The following is a 15,160-nucleotide window of genomic DNA, read 5'->3' as shown; positions in this document are numbered from 1 at the left end:
GCAGTGGGACATCTCCTTGTATGTCTCTTTTGACACAACAGCAAATCTCTTCATCAGAGAGGCTCCAGTCACCCGCATCCTCTCAGACTTCGCTAAAGGGGAGCTTTACTGAGAACGTTGGGATCCAAAAACAGGTTAAATACCCCATGCCTAAGAGCAGGGGTCCCCAAACTAAGGCCCGGGGGCCGGATGCGGCCCTCTAAGGCCATTTACCTGGCCCCCGCTCTCAGTTTTAGACTTAGGCTTGCCCAAAGTCTGAAAATAACAAAGGCACACAATGACAACAATCCTACTTGATTATCTCAATGGCCAGAAGCAGGCCCACACTTCCCACTGAAATCTTGATAAGTTTACAGTATGTTGGTTAAAATTATTTTTATTTTTTAAATATTGTATTGTTCTTTCATTTATCAATATTGTAAATGAAATATTGTAAATGAATGATATGGTAATAATATAATATATTGTGTATACATATAATATTAATAATGATATTATAATGTAATACAATATAATATTTATTTATTTATTACAGTATTTCTACCCCTGCCCTTCTCACCCAATAGGAGACTCAGGACGGCTAATAATAATAATAATACAATATAATAATATTGTACAATATAATAATATTAATTATATATTATATATTAAATGTAATATTACTAATAATATGGTATAATGGTATAGTACAATATAGTAACATATAATGCTAATATTGTGCTATGCTAATACTGTAATATAATATATTGTATGTACAATATATTATTAGCATAGCACAATATGCTATGTGGGGTATAAATGTAGTAAATAAATAAATAAGTAATTGTTGCTGGGTTTTTTTTGTTTGTTTTTTTAGGTTTTTTTGCACTACAAATAAGACGTGTGCAGTGAGCATAGGAATTTGGTCATATTTTTTTTCAAATGATAATTCGGCCCCTCAACAATCTGAGGGAGCATGAATCGGCCCTCCACTTAAAAAGTTTGAGGACCCCTGCCTAAGAGGGTTCAAAAGTATTTGGGATCAAAGGTATTTTGGAAGCGGGGTTTGTTTAGGTGTTTTTTGGAATCCTGCCTGATGGACTATGTCCTCTGAATTGGGCAGGCATCCTGGCAGAGACAGAGGCGGAAGGGCCTTGCAGGGCTCCTTTGAGCTCAATGGCACCTGTGGCCAAAGCAATCTGCGCAAGGCTGCTCTAGTCTGATCTCAAAAGCATCTTGGCAGCATGATGCCATTTTTTTCAATTGGTCTCTCCTTTGGTCCCACCCTGAACATGCCTGATCTTGTCTGATCTCGGAAGCTAAGCAGGGTCGGGCCTGGTTAGTACTTGGATGGGAGACCGCTTGGGAATACCGGGTGCTGTAGGCTTTTTTTAAAAAGCCAATTTTCTTTATTTACATCTGCATTATAGAAACCTTTCAATTTTTATTTAAAACACAACAAAACAAAACAAATATAAATGATAAGGATGCTTTGTTCTCTCTTTCTTGGGCCCTCAAGGCAGTAGGGCCCGTTAAGCCTACACTCTTCACCATTTCTATCTTCTTCGTCATAGCCCCAGACACAGCTATGGCTGTTGAAATCTCCCACAACAAAATGGGCTTCATGACTGTGGCAATTGGTTGGGGGCGTAAAATAGAAATCGGTCCCAGGTGGTTTATAGAGTGATGATACCATGCAACTATCAAGTTCCACAGATAAGATTTCGATGTTGTTCACTTCTGTGAGGGAAGTTGCAGAGATTGCTACACCAGATCGTACAAAAATGGCACTGCCATATTGTCTGTGAGGTCGTTCCACTGCCAGCTGCATTCCAAGAATTTTTGGTCTTCTTATTGTGATGTCTCTGTGTGTTTCCTGTATACATAGGATGTCACACGAAATGTCCTCAGACATTTTGGCTAATAGTTCTTCCTTAGCAAGTGACAAACCTTCTATATTAATAGACATAATCGTTAGCAATGGTCTTGATAAAGACCTTTGGTATTCATCCATTCATCCAATGCTTTTGGGGTGGAAAGATTGGCTGCTTACAAGAAACGTTGCCCAGGGGACGCCCGACTGAATTTACTCAATCTTCAGGGAGGCTCTTTCCGTGTCCCAGTTCTAACGTGGGCCGATAATAGTAGAATGAGCCTCCTCCATGACAGTAAATTACCACCATCTTTCAATAGCGGCCGATGGAAGCGTGGTTATAACCCTGATCTGATTTTTGTAAAGGAAAGCATAAGCCACCAATGCGTCAAAAGGGTATTAAACCCGATACCTAACACACAACACAGACCAATATGCTGCGTAGCATATGCAGCTGTAAGACCCATTCCGCAGAAGATATAACTTCAATAAAGCTAACTGGACAAAGTTTACAGAGACCATGGAAGCTGCTATTTCTGATATAGAACCTTCTATAGAAAATTATGACCTGTTTGTAGAAGCTGTGAAAAGATCCTCAAGGCTCTCAATCCCTAGAGGCTGTCGCACAAGCTACCTTCCAGGCCTAAACAAAGAATCGCTAAATCAGCTACAGGAATATCTCAGACTCTTTCAAGAGAATCCATACAGTGATGGGACTATAGCAGCAGGCCAAAAACTATCTACAGCCTTAGCTAATGCTAAGAAAGACCATTGGATAGAGCTGCTTGAGAACCTTGACATGTCCAAGAGTAGCCGAAAAGCCTGGCAACTGCTGAGATGCCTGGATAGTGATCCTGTGGTCAACCAAGGACACGCAAACGTGACACCAGCTAATTCAGAATGGGAAAACCAACCACAGTAGAATAAAGATGAAAATCAACAGGGTGCCAGAACTTGAAACCCACCAGTTGTCTTCTCCTCTAAACCCGAAAGAACTCAGAGAAGCCATCAAGCGATGTAAGACTGGTAAAGCACCTGGCCTAGATGACCTGATGATGGAGCAAATCAAACACTTGGGCCCCAAAGCTGAAAACTGGCTTTTGAAATTCTACAATCAATGCTTTGCACACAAACAGATTCCCAGAGCATGGAGGAAAACTAAGATCATTGCCATTTTAAACCTGGTAAAGATGCCTCCAATACCAGGAACTATCGACCAATCTCCCTCTTATGTCATCTATATAAAGTCTATGAGAGGGTGCTAATAAATCGACTAGGACCTGTTATCGAACCCAAGCTTATTCCACAACAAGCAGGTTTCAGACCAGGGAAAAACTGTACAAGTCAAATTCTTCATCTGACTGAGCATATCGAGGAAGGCTATGAGAAAGGCTGCATTACGGGAACAGTTTTTGTGGACCTTACGGCAGCCTATGACACGGTGCAACATAGAAAAATGCTGCATAAAGTCTACCATATCACCCGGGACTTTGACTTTACAAAAACTGTCCAGACCCTCCTAGAAAACCGCAGCTTCTATGTGGAGTTTCAGGGCCAGAAAAGCAGATGGAGGAGGCAAAAGAATGGTTTACCCCAAGGCAGCGTTCTTCCCCGACCTTATTTAACATCTTCACGAATGACCAGCCACAACCACCACTCACAAAGAGTTTTATATATGCTGATGACCTTGGCCTCACAACACAAGCGAAAGATTTTGAAACAGTTGAAAAGCAACTCACTAATGCCTTGAAAGATCTCTCCAGCTACTACAAAGAGAACCACCTGAAGCCTAACCCTGCCAAGACACAAGTGTGTGCTTTCCACCTACGTAACCACGAAGCCACCAGGAAACTGAAAGTTACTTGGGAAGGCCAAGAGCTCGAACACTGTTTCCATCCTAAATATCTTGGTGTCACCTTAGATCGAACATTAACATATAGGAAACACTGCATGAACACCAAGCACAAAGTAGCTGCACGCAACAACATCCTGCGGAAACTGACTGGCAGCTCATGGGGTGCAGACCCACAAGTAATAAGAACATCAGCCCTGGCCTTGTCTTTCTCAACTGCTGAGTACGCCTGTCCTGTCTGGCAAAAGTCTGCCCATGCGAAGCAAGTGGACATAGCACTAAACAAAACATGCAGAATAATCACAGGATGCCTTAAACCTACACCTGTTGATAAACTCTACAAGTTAGCTGGCATTGCCCCTCCTGACGTGCGACGGGAAGTTGCTGCTAACGGTGAGAGAAATAAGGTTGAACACTGTGAAAGCCACCCACTGCATGACTATCAGCCTCCTCCCACCAGACTCAAATCAAGGAAGGGCTTCATGAGAACCACCACTCCTCTTGATGTTCCTCCAGCAACAGCAAGGGTGTCCCTCTGGGCAGCTAAACATGGCAATTCTAACTGGATGGCCCCCATGAGGGTCTTCCTCCAGGGGCAAACCAAGAATGGGCAACTTGGAAGTCCCTGAACAGACTCAGAAGTGGAGTGGGCAGATCTAAAGACAACTTGGCAAGGTGGCACTACCTGGAAGAATCCTCCACCTTGTGTGACTGTGGAGCAGAACAAACAACTCCTCATATGTATGCTTGCCCACAATGTCCTGCCTCATGCACGGAGGAGGAGTTGTTTAAAGCTACGGACAATGCGGTTGCTGTTGCCCGTTTTTGGTCTAAAACTATTTAGTTGCTTGTGATTTCCTTCCCCCCCCCCCCCAATCATTTTAAAATGTATTTGTTATGCAATGCTTTTGACAATAAATAAATAAATAAAGCCTACACTGCCTGCTTTGCAGCACACTTCCATAGACTCCCATAGTCTATCAATATGGCTGGAATTGCTCTGCAACAGAACAGCGCTTCTCCTTTGGGTCCGGACATTTGGCGTCTGGAATCAAATCACTCCAAATCATCCCATTCTATGCATTCTAATGGGTCACCGGTTTCTCTTCTGTTTTGCCAAGGCCAAAGGGAATTTGCATGGTCTGAGGTGGCATGAACCTGCTGAGAGTTTAATGTTTTTGACAAATGGCAATGGGGTAGCCCCTTTGTCATGGTTTGCAAAGGCACTATGCGGTGTGTATGTTAACTGGAAAATGAAGTGCATGAAGCCGATTGGCAGAGCCTGCAAAGACCTGGGGATTGATTTGATACTGTTTCTGTTCTGCTGCTGCAAAACCAGTTTTGATTTCTCTCTTGGTGTTAACTGAGTACTGCTAGAGAAGAGAGCGGTGTACTCAGAGAGGCCCTGCTATTTTTGAGGCCTGTTTGCTGCTGAGAAAAGAAGGTGAAGAATCAGGACTGTATTCTTCTTGACTGTTTATGATTGTAGACTTCTGTAAAATGATAGCTTGAGTAACCATCCCTCCCTGATGACATCGACATATTTTGCACTTTTGGCCCAGATCCTTCAAATCCAAGCCATGATTTCATCATTTTATTTTTGTATGTGATTTTTTATGACTTGTTTTTATTGTTGATTGATCTGTTTTATTGTTTTGGTTTTATATTATTGTGTCTGGGCTTGGCCCCATGTAAGCCGCCCCGAGTCCCTTCGGGGAGATGGGGCGGGGTATAAGATTATTATTATTATTATTATTATTATTATTATTATTATTATTAAGCAATCAGAGGGATCATTGTGAATACTAGTGGGGTTTTTTTATCTCTTGGAATTAGTAAAGTTCCTGAATTTTTGTTCTGCAAACCTGAGTGGTACGTTATTGTTCTGTGGGAGTCTCTGGATCACAGGCACACGTAAGAACTTCCATTTATCATCATCAATCCCCTTCAGTAATACCCTTCAGTAGGATTAAAAAAATAAATAAAATGTGATTCCTTCTCCATGGCAGCCCCCCGGCTCTGGAACGCGCTCCCCAGGGAAATTAGGCAAGCTGCCACCTTGGAAGTGTTCAGGAAGGGCCTGAAAACCTGGCTCTTCACACAGGCCTTTGAGTAAGTACTGCCCACTATACGCTAAACCCTTGTACTAACGGTTACTTCTGACCAGTTCTACCTGTTGGTTAATCTCCTCGACATAGCCACAGGGTTCACCCCAGTTTAAGGTTCTCCCCATGATCTAATAGCACCTTAACATCCTTCATGTTTACAAGCTTCACTCAGTGCACTTTGCCCAGTCCATTGTATGATTTTATTGCTGTGTTTATCATGTGTTTTATAATGACTGTGATTTTATTTTATGCCTTTTAATCTTATTTGTGTGTTTTTGGTATTTGATACTCTGTATGCTGGTTTTATATTTGTGAGCCGCCCCAAGTCCCTCTGGGGAGATGGTGGCGGGGTATAAAAATAAAATTATTATTATTATTATTATTATTATTCCTTTTAGATGTACAAAGCAAGAAAAGGGGATCAAATAAAAAGCCTACAGCACCTGGTATTCCCAAGCGGTCTCCCATCCAAGCATTAACCAGGCTCAACCCTGCTTAGCTTCCTAGATCAGACAAGATCAGGCATGTTCAGAGTGGGACCAAAGGAGAGACCAATTGAAAAAAATGGCATCATGCTGCCAAGATGCTTTTGAGATCAGACTAGAGCAGCCTTGTGCAGATTGCTTTGGCCACAGGTGCCATTGAGCTCAAAGGAGCCCTGCAAGGCCCTTCCGCCTCTGTCTCTGCCAGGATGCCTGCCCAATTCAGAGGACATAGTCCATCCGGCAGGATTATGGGGCTTGTAGTTCAGTGAGGCCTAGGACCAATCTGGCTGAGCATTTCTAAGGCCTCTTCCTAAACTACACAGCCCAGAATTCTGCAGGAGGCAGCCACAGGATGTCGAAGGAGAGACATCATTCTCTTTGCCAACTTTTTAAGCTTCAGTGTGGGAAAGTCTTTGCCCTGTGGGAAAAAGCCCATAGTACCCAGTAGTCCCAGGCGGTCTCCCATCCAAACACTAACCCAGAGCAGCCCTGCTTAGACAAGATGGAGCTCAGTCAAACTGGTTTTTTGGCAGCCGCTGGACTCACTGCTCTAGAGAATCACAGGCTCACTGGGCTCCATGGACATTCCCCCCTTCTCCAAGGCACTTTTCTGATCCGACTAGACTCTGTGTTCCCTGGGTGGTAGGCCCATAGGGGTCATGGGTTCCTCTCTTTAGCTCAATGTTTGTGTGTTTCACGGTGCTGTGACCCGCATCAAGCCACCAGGAGAGGTGGATAAGAAATAAAATAGTTATTATTATAAATTATTTTTAATAAAATCATGTTTATAATACAGTAAAACTTTTTTTTATAAAACAGTAAAACTGGGATACATTAAGATTGTCTTTCTTTGCTCTATATCATTGTATTTCAATATTAATATCAAGCCAATACAGAGTTTATGATATAGTATGAGTTTAGGCAACAGCTATGCCTCTTTTTAACAGTACTTCTCAACTAGTCAGAAGCGACACTTACCTTTATCTATCAGTCCCCATAGGTACTGGTTAACTGAGCATCACAGTTTACATTAATTTTATGTTTAGACTCTGGTCCCACCTTCAAGTTGCCGCGTTATGTCCATATTCATGTTACTTCGCACTCCAAAAAACACCTAAACAAACCCCGCTTCCAAAATACTTTTGATCCCAAATACTTTTGAACCCTCTTAGGCATGGGATATTTAACCTGTTTTTGGATCCCAACGTTCTCAGTAAAGCTCCCCTTTAGCGAAGTCTGAGAGGATGCGGGTGACTGGAGCCTCTCTGATGAAGAGATTTGCTGTTGTGTCAAAAGAGACATACAAGGAGATGTCCCATTGCTTCTGTGACATAAAGAAAGGAAAAGCGGCAAAATGATGTTGTCTAACAAATCTTAACTTCTTTGCCATATCCTCAACCATTAGCGTTTCTAATTGTTTTTTAACGATATCTAAATTAAACTGGGCTTTCTTGTCCTTAGCGTTATTTTTAAGTGTTTTCTCTAGTCTAGCTATTTCACCTTCTATCCTCTGGAGTTCCATTCTCCTTGTCTTATTTTTTCTGGCCCCTTGTTGAATTAACTGCCCTCTTATATAGGCTTTGCTGGCATCCCAGATAACTTCTATTGCAGTGTCTTCCTCTCTATTGAATTTAAAGTATTCCTTCAGTAATTCCCTATACCTTTCCTGATCCTCATGATCTTTTAACATTAATTCATTAAGCCTCCATCTAAATTCTCCTTTACTTAAATCTCCCTTGACCAATGTCGCCTCCAAGGGTGCGAATTTTGAAAGTGCGAATAAGGTAGGGAGATGGCTGGCCAGAAAAATAAACAAAAAAAAGCAGGCACAATATATTAACAAAATACAGGAGGATGGGAAAGTATACCATAGTAAGAAAGAGATAGGTCAACAATTTACTTCCTTCTTCGAGAAACTATACAAAGTGGACAAGATTGCCGAAGAAAATGTTACGCAATACATAGGGAGACAGGATATCCCAAAGATTTCGGAAAAGCAAAGAGAAAAATTAAATAGGAAGATTGGGGAAGAAGAAATAAGTAGAGCAATCAAAAAACTCCCCTCAAACAAGGCACCAGGACCTGATGGGTTCTCAATGCTATACTACAAAATATTCCAGGATATACTTATCAAACCCCTGCAGAAAGTTATGAATAAAATCCTGGAAGAAGGGAAAGTTCCGCAAACATGGAACAGTGCCAACATTGTAGTTATACCTAAAGGTAAGGCCGATAGCACACAGGTTAAGAATTACAGACCAATATCGCTGCTGAACTCAGATTATAAGATTTTCGCCAGCATCTTAGCAGATAGGTTAAAAGAGGTATTAAAAGACATAATAGGTGAGGAACAATCTGGCTTCCTACCCGGCAGGCAAATGAAGGAAAATATAAGAAATATATTAAATGCTATAGAATACTATGATAAGAACAACCAGAAGGAGATAGCCTTTCTATTTCTAGACGCCGAGAAGGCGTTCGATAATGTCAACTGGTTTTGTATGTTTGAAATCTTGAGGGAAATGGATGCCGGATTCTACTTTTCGAACGCCATAAAAGCTATCTACTCTCAGCAAACAGCAAGGGTTATAATAAACGGCCAGGCATCTGACACCATTAATATAAATAAAGGGACAAGGCAGGGATGCCCCCTGTCCCCTTCCCTATTTATTTTGACAATAGAGGTCCTTCTGAACGCCATAAGAAAAAACAAAGAACTGAAGGGCCTTCGAACCAAAAATTATAGCTACAAGATACGTGCCTTTGCCGACGACTTAGTATGTTTAATTGAAGACCCAATAGATCAATTTGACAAATGGTGGGAGACAATTCGGAATTTTGGAGAAGTAGCAGGACTGAAAATAAACAAAGAAAAAACTAAGATATTAACCAAGAATATGCCACATAAAAGAAAAGAGAAACTCCAAAGGGTCACAGGCTTAGAAGTTGTAAAAAAAATCAGATATCTAGGGATAGATATAACTTCAAGTAATGCCCAACTCTTTAAAAATAACTACGAGAAGAAGTGGAAAGAGATAAAAGAAAAAATGAAGAATTGGAGATTTTTGCAACTGTCACTTCTTGGGAGGATTGCTATAGTAAAAATGAAGATATTATCTGAAGTAAATTTTTTATTTCAGAACCTACCAATTTTAAGATCCAAAAAGACTATAGCAGAGTGGCAGAAGGATATTCAGAAATTCATATGGGAAGGGAAAAAAGCAAGGATAGGGTTCAAAAATTTAAAGGACATTTCCAAGAGAGGCGGGATGGGCCTTCCGGACCTCCAGCTTTACTACGATGCTGCCGCCCTGAGTTGGGTCAAGGACTGGTCCATCCTAAATAAAAGGAAAACATTAGCCCTGGAAGGTCAGGATCTAAGGAAAGGGTGGCACAGCTATTTGTGTAGAGAGAAACCCATAAAAGAAAAAAAATTTAAAAACCACTTCCTAAGAGCCGCACTCATAGGAACTTGGGAGAAGTATAAAATAAGATTCTATAAAAAGGTTCCAATGTGGTGCTCCCCCCTTGAAGCGGAGCACATGAGAGAATTACCAAGGGAAACCTGGTTGACCTACAGGCAAATATTAAGAATAGAAAACCAAGAAGTTAATCTCAAAACATATGAAGAGATAAAAAAAATCGATCCTACATTGACATGGCTCAACTACTGGCAAATAAGAGGTATTTTCCTAGAGGACAGAAGAATAGGCTTTGAATTAAAGGAAACATGCTGGGACAGGATATTAAAAATGGAAACAAAAATAATAAAAACATTATATCAACAACTACTGTTATGGGATACAGAAGATAACCAGGTAAAAACGGTAATGACAAAATGGGCACGAGAATTAGGCCATACGATTATGTTTTCAGACTGGGAAAAGATATGGATAAAGAATCAAAAGCTTACATATGCAACTGAAATTAGGGAAAACTGGTTTAAGGTTTTCTATAGATGGTATCTCACTCCAGAAAGACTTGCAAAGTTTAGCAAGGGTACAGGAGACGGGAGGTGCTGGAAATGCCAGAAACACAAGGGAGACTTCATGCATATGTGGTGGAGATGTAGAAAAATAAAAAAGTTCTGGCTGGAAATAAGGAAAGAAATCGAGAAAATATTGCAAATTAAACTTAACACAAAACCAGATTATTTTCTATTAGGCATGGTTGACTTTCATATGGACTCCAACACGGAAAAACTTTTTACATACATGGTAACAGCGGCCAGGATATGCATTGCCAAGGTATGGAAAACGCAAGAAATTCCTACAATAGAGAAATGGATACTGAAGCTAATCGACACCAAAAATATGGATTTATTAACACAGAAAGTATCACAGAACATCTCGCCAAGGCAAGGGACGGACTGGAACAAATTTAGTCAATATTTGTCAGGAAGCAATACAGAACTGAGATGACACAGGAATTCTTAGACTTCAGGTTACATAGAACGGTACGCCAAATATAACAAATGTTCTAAGGCTGATTTACAATACAATGCAGAGGAGCTGGAAGTGGTAATGGGTTTTGCTCGTCTTATTTTCTTTTTCTTTTTTGTTTTCTTTCTTTCTTTCTTTTTTTCCCCCCCTTTTTCCAATATGTTCTTCTTATGTTTTCTCATTTTATGTACATGTTAAAAGCATAAATAAAGGATAAGAAAGGAAAAGCGGCAACAACAACAAAAAAAGCCTACAGCACCCGGTATTCCCAGGCGGTCTCCCATCCAAGTACTAACCAGGCCCGACCCTGCTTAGCTTCCGAGATCAGACGAGATCGGGCGTGTTCAGGGTGGTATGGCCGTAGGCAGACACTAGTTTTCCTTTTCCCCTCTTCAATGCAATGCAGCTCCGTAAGCCTGATGCATAATAGTGCCACCTAGTGGCCATTGGGAATCAATTCGGCTTCATCCCCAGGCCACAAAGGAGTAGCCCCATCAGAGACAATGAGAAAGGCCCCCGCCAAATACGAGCCCTGGATACCACGACGCAGCTCAAATCCGTCTCCAAAGCTCCTTTCTGTTTATCGAACTCTCCCATCTCTCCGCCCTTTCCATAACCCAGGACTTTGAGACTCAGCGCTCAGCTATAGTTTTGCATTGAAGCTGTGTTTCTGAGTGCGCATGCGCGGAAGTGAAAGGAATCCCAGGAAGGACAAAAAGCACAGGAAGGACCCAAAGGCTTGCAATGCATATCCTGGCTTGATTTAGGATCAAAGAATTCCATGGCTCACTGTACTGCCACTTTTCTTCCAAGATGCTTTTGAGATCAGACTAGACTAAATCTCAGGATTCCATAGCAGTGGGGCACAGCAATTAAAGTGGTGCCAGGCTGGATTTAATCCTACAGTTGAGATGCACCCCGGGTCACTCTCTGGCTGGATCTACACTGTCCTTTATCCCAGGATCTGATCCCAGATTATCTGCTTATCCCAGATTATCTGGCAGTGTACACTCATATAATCCAGTTCAAAGCAAATAATCTGTGATCAGGTCCTGGGATAAAGGACACCATAGATCCAGTCTCAGTGACCATCCCGGGATGTTGAAAACAACAACCTTCTTCAAGCCTTCTCTAGAAATGTTGATCTTTGAGCTTACTGTTTCCTGTATGCATGTTCTGGCAGCTTCTTTTACTCTATGATTCCTGAGAAGTTGCAGATGGGACTGCAGACCACTTGCTCTTTCTTCTCTCCTCTTTTTCACTGACCTGTTAATAGCTTTTTTTGTTACAAGGGAGAGGCCCTGGCTGGCTGGCACAGGGAACCATCTCAAACATATCTGAAACTGGACTGGTAAGTTTTGTACCTGTGTATGCTGAACACATGAAAGTTGTGAGTAAACCAAATGTTATTTCTATCAAAGTCTATTTTGTCTCCTGAGTGTTTTATGGGAGAGGAGATATATATACACACACACAGACACACACACATATACATACATACATACATACATACATACATACACAGGGCACTAAAAACACTTCTAAAGCTCTGCTGCTTTATACACTGGCAAAATCTCTGTTTTCCTATCAGTGATAACAGGTTATTCGGTCTAACAACTAAAACTGTTCCCTTGCATAATTATATCTGGTTGTATACAAGAGAAGATTCTATTCTAAAGGGTTTTTGGCTCTTCTCTGACAGGTCATGCTTTTCTAAAAAGTTGTGAGTTCTAAAATGGTGTTATGAATGCCATTTTCCAAAACAGTATGAGCTCTATCCTTCCTGATCCAAGTCTGCCATCTTGTCTGCAGTTGTTCTGCAATTACCTATGCCGATGCTTCTTAAAACTAAAGGCCCTGACAACCCCTGAGCTCAATGGCGCAGATCTACGCTATGAGACTTGCCTGGGAACTTTATATTTCACACTAGAGGTCTGAGAGCTCTGCCACAGTACATAGTGCTGGTTTGAAAATGTTTAATAGTGCAGTCCTTACTTTGAAAGTACAGTAGAGTCTCACTTATCCAACATAAACGGGCCGGCAGAACATTGGATAAGCGAATACGTTGGATAATAAGAAGGAATTAAGGAACAGCCTATTAAACATCAAATTACATTATGATTTTACAAATTAAGCACCAAAACATCATGTTCTACAACAAATTTGACAGAAAAAGCAGTTCAATACACAGCAATGTTATGTATTATGTTACTGTATTTACGAATTTAGCACCAAAACATCACAATGTATTGAAAAGATTGACTACAAAAACATTGACAGACTGCATTGGATAATCCAGAATGTTGGATAAGCGAATGTTGGATAAGTGAGACTCTACTGTAGTAGTTCTTCTTCAGAAACTTCCTTTTTGCGGCTGACACAAACTATGCTGAATTGGTTTAAATTCTGACGAGATATCCATTGAAAAACTATTACAAAATGTCCTGCGAAAGCAAAGTTTTTGTAATTTAATAAACCTTTTCTATTTTTTTTACGATAGAACCAATTAGGAAATGACAATTATAACCCAGGAAAGAAAAAACTGTGTTATATTGTGACTCAGATTTCACTGCCAGAGCAGCAGTATATGGAATTAGGGGATCTGTAGTTTAAGGGGGGATGTTTGGAATTCTCAGCCTCGCTAAACTACAAACTCCAGCATTCCATGAAGTGTGTTGTTGAAGGCTTTCATGGCCGGAATCACTGGATTGCTGTGAGTTTTCTGGGCTGTATGGACATATTCTAGAAGCATTCTCTCCTGACATTTCATCCACATCTATGGAAGGCATCCTCAGAGGTTGTAAGGTCTGTTGCCTAAAGTGAGGTTTATATATCTGTGGTATGTCCACGCTGGGGGAAAGAACGCTTGTCTGCTTAAGGCAGGTGTGAATGTTGCAACTGGCCACCTTAATTAGCTTTTATTGGCCTTGTGGCTTCACAGTCTGGCTGCTTCCTGCCCGGGGGAATCTTTCGTTGAGAGGTGTTAGGTGACCCTGATGGTTTGTTGTCTGGAATTCCTCTGTTTTCTGAGTGTTGTCCTGATTTTAGAAGGTTTTTTTTAAAAAAAATACTGGTAGCCAGATTTTGTTCATTCTCATGGTTTCCTTCTTTCTGTTGAAATTGTCCACAATTTCGTGGATTTCAGTGGCTTCTCTGTGTAGTCTGACATGATGGTTGTGAGAGTGGTCCAGCATTTCTGTGTTCTCAAATAATGTGCTGTGTCAAGGTTGGAGTGACCCCTAAGGATCATCCAGCTCAACTTCCTTCTACCATGCAGGCGGACACAATCCAAGCACTCCTGACAGATGGCCATCCAGCCTCTACATAATAATGATGATGAAGATGATGATGATGATGATAATAGAAGCATAGAATCCAAGAGTTTGGAGGGACCCCTAAGGGTCATCCAGCCCAACCCTTTCTACTATGCAGCAGGACACAATCCAAGCATTCACAACACATGGACAACGTATAAATACTATACAATACTACACAATGCATACTAAACATAAAGACAACCATACAACAGACATTCAATACCACCACTACCTCAACAAGTTCTCACCAACACCACCAGACAAAGCCACAGCAACGCGTGGCCGGGCACAGCTAGTTTCAATAGAAAGGAGGAAACCATGAAAATGAACAAAATCTGACTACCAGTATTATAAAACTCTAAAATCAGGACTGTAAATAAAGAACAACACTCAGAAAACGGGAATTCCAGAGATGAATCAATCAGGGCCAGCTAACACCCCCTCAACAAAGGATTCCCCCAGGTAGGAAGCAGCTAAGCTTTGATGCTGCTAATCAAGGTGGCCAATTGAAACATTCACACATGCTTTGGGCAAACTAGAGTTCTTTCTCCCACCCTGGGCATTCCACAGATATATAAACCTCTCTTGCCTAGTTTCCAATATACCTCAAACCTCTGAGGATGCCTACCATAGACGTGGGCGAAACGTCAGGAGAGAATGCTTCTGGAACATGGTTATACAGCCCGGAAAACTCACAGCAACACATTCCACTAAATGTTTCCACGGCAACTGAAGCAGAATAAAACTGTTGCATGACGGATCCTGAAAGTGGCAAGATGGGGTATTGAAACTTTCGTTGATACTCCTGAATAATAATAATAATGATTACGATGATTGTGTACTATTGTTCATATTAAAAAAAACAGGCACAAGAAAAAGTATTACAAAACTCTTGTTTTTTATTATTTGTGTCAGGAGCGATTAGAGAAACTACAAGTCGCTTCTGGTGTAAGAAAATTGGCCGTCTGCAAGGAGCTAGAGCTGACAGAAGGGAGCTCACCCGCTCTCCCCGGGTTCGAACCGCCGACCTATCGGTCTGCAGTCCTGCCGGCGCAAGGGTTTAACCCAGGCATGGGCAAACTTGGGCCCTCCAGGTGTTTTGGA

General features: G+C 41.3%; 1 non-coding gene and 1 pseudogene across 1 annotated transcript; one reads left to right on the top strand and one right to left on the bottom strand.

The window, feature by feature from the left end:
- Window positions 1-1,250: 1,250 nt before the first annotated feature.
- Window positions 1,251-1,366, top strand: LOC134292858 (5S ribosomal RNA; annotated as a pseudogene).
- Window positions 1,367-10,986: 9,620 nt separating this feature from the next.
- On the bottom strand, window positions 10,987-11,105 carry LOC134292657 (5S ribosomal RNA). The gene has a single exon (XR_009999916.1). It is a non-coding gene; the product is annotated as a 5S ribosomal RNA (ribosomal RNA).
- Between the last annotated feature and the right edge of the window lie 4,055 nt (window positions 11,106-15,160).

Source organism: Anolis carolinensis, chromosome 6 (assembly GCF_035594765.1).
Source record: "Anolis carolinensis isolate JA03-04 chromosome 6, rAnoCar3.1.pri, whole genome shotgun sequence".
Classification (NCBI taxonomy): Eukaryota; Metazoa; Chordata; class Lepidosauria; order Squamata; family Dactyloidae; genus Anolis; species Anolis carolinensis.
The sequence above is the reverse complement of the archived record's forward strand: the minus strand, read 5'-3'. Positions and strand labels throughout refer to the sequence as shown.